Source organism: Odocoileus virginianus, chromosome 13 (genome assembly GCF_023699985.2).
Source record: "Odocoileus virginianus isolate 20LAN1187 ecotype Illinois chromosome 13, Ovbor_1.2, whole genome shotgun sequence".
NCBI lineage: Eukaryota > Metazoa > Chordata > Mammalia > Artiodactyla > Cervidae > Odocoileus > Odocoileus virginianus.
The window spans coordinates 26,290,066-26,299,726 of NC_069686.1; the positions used below are offsets into that span (position 1 = coordinate 26,290,066).

The 9,661-nt window shown below is 37.2% G+C and overlaps 1 pseudogene; it reads left to right on the forward strand.

The window, feature by feature from the left end:
• Window positions 1-2,821: 2,821 nt before the first annotated feature.
• LOC110129583 (proteasome subunit alpha type-7 pseudogene) lies at window positions 2,822-3,605 on the forward strand (annotated as a pseudogene).
• Window positions 3,606-9,661: the final 6,056 nt, after the last annotated feature.

Sequence of the window (9,661 nt, forward strand, 5' to 3'; positions counted from 1 at the left end):
TGGAGAGGGAGGTGGGAGGGGGGATCAGGATGGGGAACACATGTAAATCCATGGCTGATTCATGTCAATGTATGGCAAAAACCACTACAATAAAAAAAAATTAAAAAAAAAGAAGTATTGACCATCTTGCTACAAATATATCAACTGTATCCTTCTATAACATTCATTACATTGATTAAATGAAATAAAAGCTTTGGGTTCAAAAGAACAGCCTTTATGTCTCTCTTGTTCACATTGGCTCTTTGATACTAAACTTTGGCAAATTCTAATTCTAACAAGTTTTTTTTAAAAATCACTTTATAATTTTTTTCTGCATGGGGAGGGATAGGTATCCTTTGACACCGATGTGACTTAAAAGCAACTAAGGTTATGTTGCTAACAAACTGCTACTTATCCATGCTTCCTTTCTTCCTAGTGCACATTTCTTCTCATTTTTCTTGCAGCATCTTCATTCTCTCTGCTCTACCTATGTCCCTCCTCCTCCGCCTCCTCTTATTTCCTTTTTTCCTCCTTTGCTCCCTCCATCCCTTCCTTTCACAAACCTCACCTTGTTATTAGTAGGAATCTTGTTTGCACTTTAGGTGAAAAATATCAGCACACTGTAGTCTTGTGATTCAAACTGTACTTTGAGAACCAGTGATGTTGACATCATGTAGGAGCTTGTTAGAAATGCATAATCTTAGGCCCTACCACAGAGCTTCTAAATCAGGATCCGACTTTTAACAATATTCTCAAATGATTCACAGAAGCATCTTCAAGTTTAAGAGGTACTGATTTAGAGTACCTACATTCCAAGAGATGCTCCAAACTTCACACACTGTTCTCCCTTAGGTAGAACTGTCACTCTCCCTGCATTCTCTATCCAAGTCAGAAGACAATATATTCATAGGGTAAGTGAAGTCAGAAACCCAGGAAACCTTTCTCAATCCCTTTCTCTTACTTGCCACGCATATATAATGTGTAATGCTTTACCTGATCACCTCTCCAGCCATTGTTAGTTTCTTCCTTCAGCACCTCTCTCACAATACTTGTCATTCCATATTGTAATGATTTGTTTTAATCTCTACTCTGACATGGATTAAGCAACTAGAGATGATTACTTAATAAATCTTTTTGTATTTTTGGTATTGCACATAGTAGATACTTAGTATTATTGAATTGATGCAACAGCTATGGCAATCAAAAAGAAGGAATATATCTGAGAGACTTTGGTCCCAGTGAGTGGGGAAATGATTTTAAATTTCCCCAACTTAGATGGGGAAACAGTGGAAACAGTGACAGATTTTATTTTGGGGGGCTCCAAAATCACTGCAGATGGTGATTGCAGCCATGAAATTAAAAGACGCTTACTCCTTGGAAGGAAAATTATGACCAACCTAGGCGACATATTAAAAAACAGAGACATTACTTTATCCACAAAGGTCCATCTAGTCAAGGCTATGGTTTTTCCAGTGGTCATGTATGGATGTGAGAGTTGGACTATAAAGAAAGCTGAGCATGGAAGAATTGATGCTTTTGAACCGTGGTGTTGGAGAAGACTCTTGAGATTCCCTTGGACTGCAAGAAGATCCAACCAGTCCATCCTAAAGGAGATCAGTCCTGGGTGTTCATTGGAGGGACTGATGCTGAAGCTGAAACTCCAATACTTTGGCCACCTGATGCAAAGAGCTGACTTATTTGAAAAGACCCTGATGCTGGGAAAGATTGAGGGCAGGAGGAGAAGGGGATGACAGAGGATGAGACCGTTGGATGGCATCACCAACTCAATGGACACGGTTTGGGTAGACTCCAGGAATTGGTGATGGATAGGGCGGGCTGGTATGCTGTGGTTCATGGGGTCTCAAACAGTCGGACACGACTGAGTGACTGAACTGAGCTATGTTTGTCATAGCTTTCCTTCTAAGAAGCAAGTGTCTTTTTATGGCTGCAGCCACTCTCTGCAATGATTTTGGAGCCCAAGAATATAAAATCTGTCACTACTTCCACTTTTTCCCATCTATTTGCCATGAAGTGATGGAACTGGATGCCATGATCTGTTTTGACTGTTGAGTTTTAAGCCAATATTTTCACTCTCCTCTTTCACATAAACATTTAAATATCTTAATTTCTCTTTAATCTTCTAATTAATCTTTTTAAGCTGTTTTGTAAAATGATCATTTTAATAAATTTCTTTTACCTTGATGGATATATTAGTATCTACTTTTAAAATACATTTGAGAATTCTCTGATGGTTCAGTGGTTAAGACTCCCTGCTCCCAGTGCAGGGGGCAAAGGTTCAATCCCTATTTAGGGAACTAAGAGCCCGCATGCCATATGGTACAACCAAAAATAAATAAATGAAATTAAAAAAATAAAAGAGTAAAATATTAACTTTCTGGTTGTAGTAAATTAAAGTAATGATGTAGATTTGAAGTTTTGGGAAATTTGAAATCATTTCCCCACTCATTATTACAAAATAGCATTTTAGCTGTTCATTTCCCTTCTGATCTCTCTTTTTCAAGTCTATCCTTCCCAAAGATGCTTGAAAACCATTTTAATGACTTTATATCATTTTAAAATAATTGTGATTACAGGACCCTGATAATACAAGAAAAATATGCAAACTAAGGCTAAGAAGGAAGCATATTCATCATTTTTCAGTTATAGAATTTTACCTTAAAAACTTAAAATGGATAGCTAAAAAATTTTTTAAAAGGGGGTAGCGTAATCGGGGGCGGGCCGGCGGGCGCGCACGGCGCCGGCGCAGCAACGTTGTGAATCGCCGGCTGTGCGGCCATGAGTGTGCGCTCTTCCCCGGCCCGGCAGTCGTAGTCCAGCAGGCATGAGCTACAGCCACACCAGCACCGTTTTCTCACCCGATGGTCACCTTTTCCAAGTGGAGTATGTGCAGGAGGCCGTGAAGAAGGGCTCGGCTGCGGTCAGTGTTCGAGGGAAAGACATTGTTGTTCTTAGTGTGGAGAAGTCAGTGGCCAAACTGCAGGGTGAAAGGACAGTGCAGAAGATCTGTGCTCTGGATGATGATGTCTGCATGGCATTTGCCGGCCTTACTGCTGATGCAAGAATAGTTCTCAGCAGGGCCTGGGTGGAACGCCAGAGCTACCGACTGACCGTGGAGGACATGGTCACCGTGGAGTACATCACCCGTTGTATCGCCAGTCTGAAGCCGCGCTACATGCAGAGCAACGGGCGCCGGCCATTTGGCGTCTCTGCTCTCACTGTGGGCTTTGACTTTGATGGCACCCCCCGACTCTATCAGACTGACCCCTCGCACACATACCATGCCTGGAAGGCCAGTGCTATAGGCTGGGGTGCCAAGTCAGTGTGTGAATTACTGGAGAAGAACTATACTGACGAAGCCATTGAAACAGATGATCTGACTATTAAGCTGGTTATCGAGGCCCTTCTGGAAGCGGTTCAGTCAGGTGGCCAAAACATAGAGCTGGCTGTCATGAGGCGAGATCAACCCCTCAAGATTTTAATTCCTGAAGAGATTAAGAAATACGTTGCTGAGATTGAAAAAGAAAAGGAAGAAAATGAAAAGAAGAAATAAAAGAAAGCATCATGATGAAATGAAATTTTGCTTGTAATGATTTTTAAATTCAAATCATGGCTGACTTCCAAAAGTATACATATGCATTTCCATTCCATTTATCCGTGTTGTCCAAGTGTCCTACAATAAATTTGCCTATTTTTTAACCTTAAAAAAAAAAAGGAAGATGCCATGCGAAATAGTCTTATCAACACCAGCGTGCTGGAGCAGAGAATGGAAGATTGAAACATTTCCTTAATTCTGTGCTTCAGTTCAAATCTTGTACTTTGAAGAAATTCTGCATGTGTGCATGCTCAGTCCCTTCAGTCATGTCCAACTCTGCAGCCCTATGGACTGTAGCGCACCAGGCTCCCCTGTCCATAGGCTTCTCCAACCAAGAGTACTGGATTGGGTTGCTGTGCCCTCTTCTAGAAGTTCTACTTCTGTTTAAAGTCTCACAAATGTTCTTTTGATGACAGATCCGTCGGCTTCTGGCCCTTACTCTCTCAAATCTTATTCAATAATATGACATCTTAACACTGTCATGCCTCCTAGATAAGAAATTTCTTTTAAAGTTTCCTTGGTCTCAAATATAGAGAGTATGTGTATTCTTGCATCTGAAGGAGTTCTAGTTTCCATTTTGGTAGGAGGTCTTTGGTTTTTATTTGTTTATCTAAAAGGACCATTTTAGTGTGGTTTTCTGAGAAGAAATCTGTCCAGAATTCTCCATCTCTTGTCAGATAAGAAACTTTTGCAACTTTAAAATGATATTTTTAGTTTTTTTTCCCCCTAAGTTTCTACCTACCAAGGTTCCCCAAATCATAGGCTTCTATCTTCAGTCCAGGCATCACAGATATTGTGTGGGACTCAGTGTAATTCTTGAATTAAATGTTTCACTTTCTTTATGACAGAAAGCAGTGCTTGGGACAGGCATGAGTTACTTCTAATCAGTATTGCCTGTAAAATGGATTCTAAAGGATAGGGTCTGAATGGGGATGTCAACCTAAGAAACTAGAATGGAGATTGTTTCTTCATAGTCTAGTTGAGGCAGTAGAACATAATGGAAAAGAACAAGAGTTTAAAGCAGCCATCTCCAACCTCCAGGATCTAATGATGATGATCTGAGGTGGAATAATAATAGAAATAAAGTTCAAAATAAATATAATGCTTTTGAAAGGTGAAAGAAAGTGAAGTTGCTCAGTCATGTCTGACCCTTTGCAGCCCATGGACTGTAGTCTACCATGCTCCTTCATCCATGGGATTTTCCAGGCATGAGTACTGGAGTGGGTTGCCATTTCCTTCTCCAGAAGTTCTTCCCCACCCAGGGATCAAACCCAGGTCTTCCACATTGTGGGCAGACATTTTTACTGTCTGAGCCCAAACCATTCTCCCTCCACCCATGCCAACTGCCCCCCCACCCCAGTCTCTGGAAAAATTGCCTTCAGTGAAATTGGTCCCTGGTGCCACAAAAGTTGGAAACTGCTGGTTTAAAGTCAAATGGACCTAATTTTGCATCCCAGCTCAACTACTTGTGATCTGTGTGGCCCTATTTAACCTTCCTGAGTCTCAATTTTTTTCATTCATAAAATAGGAATAATAGTTCTGTCTACCAGAGAATGCAATGGCACCCCACTCCAGTACTCTTGCCTGGAAAATCCCATGGACGAAGGAGCCTGGTAAGCTGCAGTCCATGGGGTTGCTAAGAGTCAGACACGACTGAGCGACTTCACTAAATTCAAGGTAGCCCTATTTTTAGTTACATCTTGAAATCAGAGCTGGTATGTCAAGAGAACATTTTTAGCAATTTTGACAATTAAAAATTTTAACATCAAAAAGAAAAGTTTCAGATATTAAGTAGAAGGCCTGAAGGAGTGACCAGAAATGATGCCTCCTCTTCCAAACAAACAGAGAAAGGAAGGCAGTGTGTTAGTGACTGGTTCAAAAAGAATTCCATTAATGTCAGTAACTTAAGTTTGGTAAACTGGACTGCCTCTGGGACTCACTGATAAGGCATTATTAGCATTATACTGGGAGAAGGCAATGGCACCCACTCCAGTACTCTTGCCTGGAAAATCCCATGGACGGAGGAGCCTGGTAGGCTGCAGTCCATGGGTCGCTAAGAGTCGGACACGACTGAGTGACTTCACTTTCACTTTTCACTTTCATGCATTGGAGAGGGAAATGGCAACCCACTCCAGTGTTCTTGCCTGGAGAATCCCAGGGATGGGGAACCTGGTGGCCTGCCATCTATGGGGTTGCACAGAGTCGGACACGACTGAAGTGACTTAGCAGTATCAGCAGCAGCATTATACAGACACAGGTAACAGATACATGAGGTGATAGATGTTACAGACAAATAAACTTAAATTTTCTATATTTCAAATGTGTTAGTTTGAATTTTGGTGTCAGTTCATTGAGATTCAGAACCTGGTCTTTTACAGTCAACTTTGAACTTTCCAAAGGGCTTGATGTATTGGGTGCTTTATTTGAACACCTATATTATCTGTGACTATCAACAGCAATGATATCTTTATCCAGCTGGGTTACAGAAGAGGAGAACAATGCTCTAAAGAGGGTTTAGATAACCATTTGGAAAATGCAACCACCCAATGATTATCCAGTTACCTATTTTCTTAAAATAAGAGCTGTTTACTTTGGGAACAAGCTCTTTAATTCTCTTTCATTATAATCTCACAATTTATTGCCAATTGCTTTAAAGATCTAACATTACTGTATTTATTCCATTATCCTAGACTCTAATTTTTAGCTCATCTTATGTTAAGACATTGCTATTAGTTTGATATTTCAATGGAAAAACTCTAAAGAGGTCCTATTTCGTGAATTATAGATTCTGTTTTTTGATTCACTTTGTATATAAAGTTCTGACAATCAATACATACAATTAGGCCCATAAAAATTTAGAGCAGCTACTATTGTAAACAGCAAATGTACTATTAAAACATGACTATAATAAAAAACTATCAAACTGTTGAAAAAGGTACTCACAGTAAACTTTAGGTTTTTAGTATATCATGTTTTATAGATGATAAATCAGTACTTTCCCATGTACTTAATATTGAGGACATGAATATTTATTAACAGTCAAAGTAAAAAAACTATCAAACTGTTGAAAAAAGGTACTCACAGTAAACTTTAGGTTTTTAGTATATCATGTTTTATAGATGATAAATCAGTACTTTCCCATGTACTTAATATTGAGGACATGAATATTTATTAACAGTCAAAGTAACAGCTACGCATATCACATAGATTTAGATTTCCAATTTTTAATAGCTCTACTATAAAGGTACTTAGCACTGAATTCATAGCAATTCTAGTTCATCTGTTTTTTTCTCTCAGAAACCTAAAAAGCTATAATAATTATAGTTGTTCTGATAAGTCCCAATTACCAATATATACTACTCAGCAAACCATTTTGGTCACTTGAACTTTATGAATTTTGAATGAATTTGAATTTGAAATTTGGGTTAAGAAAGATTTACATCTAAAAAACTAAAAATTATGTTGATACCTTTTATACATTCTTTCTTAAATAAAGCTGAAGATTGGAAAGAAGCAAGAAATTTTGAGTCAGATAGATTGGAAATCAAATCTCAGCTTTTCAATTTATCAGTCACATGGCACTGAAAAAGTCACTGGACCAACTGAACTACAAATTTCTCATGTCTAAAATGAGAATAATTTGATTCTGTTATATATGAAAACTTAGAGATAATGCATGTAGAACCCCTGGCACAAGACCTGATTTACAGTAGATATTCAAAAGTGGGTGCTACTGATATTAAAAAATAATATCATTAAAAAAGAAATAGTGCAATATAACAATACTATAATTATTAATTTAACTCATCATAATATGTCAAGATATAATTTCAGTGATGAAATTGTTGGATAGCATCAGTGACTCAATGGACATGAGTATGAGCAAACTCCAGGAGATAGTGATGGACATGAGATAGCCTGGCATGATGCAGTTCATAGGGTTGTAAAGAGTTAGACATGACTTAGTGCCTGAACAACAGCAACAAGGCAAAAAACTAGCTCTAGACCAATACTCAGCTTTAATATGAAAAATAAATAGAACTGTTTTTTTTGTAAACCATAAAAATGTTTTTATTGAATCAAAATTCCCATATTTTAACAACAAAGTTCTCATTTATCCATTCATTCACTTATTCATCTTGAAATCCACAGCCCTTCATAACTGATGTTCCTCTACTTCTCTGAATTTGATTTTCCTCTCCAAAGGGGATATAAGGGTTGCTTGTGAGATTCTTACTTAGTATATGTTTACTATTGCTTTTATATATTTGGAAAATATCCAGTTAAACAGGCTTAAGATATGATAGATTTCCAGTAAGACAGAGGAAAAAATAATTGTAATTTTAGACTAGCCTATTGAAGAGAATATTTATATAGACATATCCAGAGAGATTGATTACATTTTAATTGATTATCCTCATTGAAAAATGGAGATTAAAATACCAATCTCGGAAGGTTATTTAGAGAATTAAATGTCTAAACAAAGTAAACAATGTCTAGTTCCTGGCAAGTAGAAAGCATTCATTAATTATTAGTGATCATGATAATTATACAGTGATGATGATGATGATGATGTAAAGAAGTACCAGGAGAGTTTTGAAATAAGAGAAGGATGATTTGACATGATACATTTAGGGCTTTGTTAAAGTTTTCCTAAATAAATGGTGTCATGTTCTGGTATTCCTGCATAGAATGGATGTCCACGACAAACATCCTGCCCCTTGATAATACATATTTTAACATCTAATTATTTAGATGTATCACATAATTAGAAAGAAGGAAAAATAGATCCATAAGTGTGTAAAAAATATAAGGAAAATTATCCATCTGAGATGCAGCACATATAACACACATACAATTGATGCAGCACAAAGTATGATATAAATCATTTTACTAAGTCAGATTAAAGGTGCTATTACTCATGGTTATGTAATACTATCTGTAATTTCTGTGTTAAACTTGACATTATAAATCCTTTAATCTGCGTATTTAAAAGCTGTTCTATGGCTCATTTTTCAAACAGATTCCCGTTAACACATTTACTGCTAATGAACCACTAACGTGTTCTCTCTTTCTTAGATAAACGCTGTTGACCAACATTATTATTTGCTCCTCATATAATTATTTTTTTGGCTTTTTAATTTAATTGCTTCAATAAAAAATACACCAATAATGCATTTTTAATTACACTTCCCAGGTGACCTATGTAAAAAGAGGTTTTATAATGAAGCCACAATAATTAGCCTGTCACAGTCCAGTTTGGGGCTATTGTCTAGTTGTCCTTTCCATGGCTTGTTGTGGCATGACTAGAATTCTAAAGACCTTGTATATTATCTCCCATAATACTTAGGAAGGTATTAAAAATGTGTGCAATACTGGCAGAAGCAGGCTTTCTAATTATTGTCAGCTATTTCTAGTGTGACGTGGTAAATTCCCTTGAGAACATCAACAACAGCCCACTCCAGGGTTTGTAATAGGCCCTAGAGCCTAAGTAGTTGTAGACAGAGCAGTTTCCCTCCGGAGAGATAATTGGTTTACAGAGCAGCTCAACATCTGAACCAAATCCATTTTTTTTTCCTATTGTGATTTCACTGTTTACTCTAATATACATAAACTATTTTGTTATATTAGATAACATATGACTAATTCTTTAAGAGCTGAGTAAATTCACATATTCTGCCTCACCTGGAATACTAATGACAATTATGTCTGCCCATTTCTCATGCATGAAATATTAAATATTTGGTTTGTTAAGCACACATGCTTACTGTAAATAATGTGTTCTGGCAACTTATTAAATATGGTTATCCTTTAGGTTTTTTTTTTATGGATGAAATCTGGCTTTAACTTAAGGAGAAATACAGATGATTTCCCAGAAATGTAAAGGATTGTTGTCCTTATTAATGCAGAGCAATCAATTACTGAGAAATATTTGTTAATGTTTGCATGCTACTATTAATATTAATATAATGATACTTTATTTTGCAGAGTATATCAGATTCTCCCAGATATGCAGATACCTTGCTTCATAGCAATAAATAAATGTATTTTGCACCCTGAAGCTTCAGC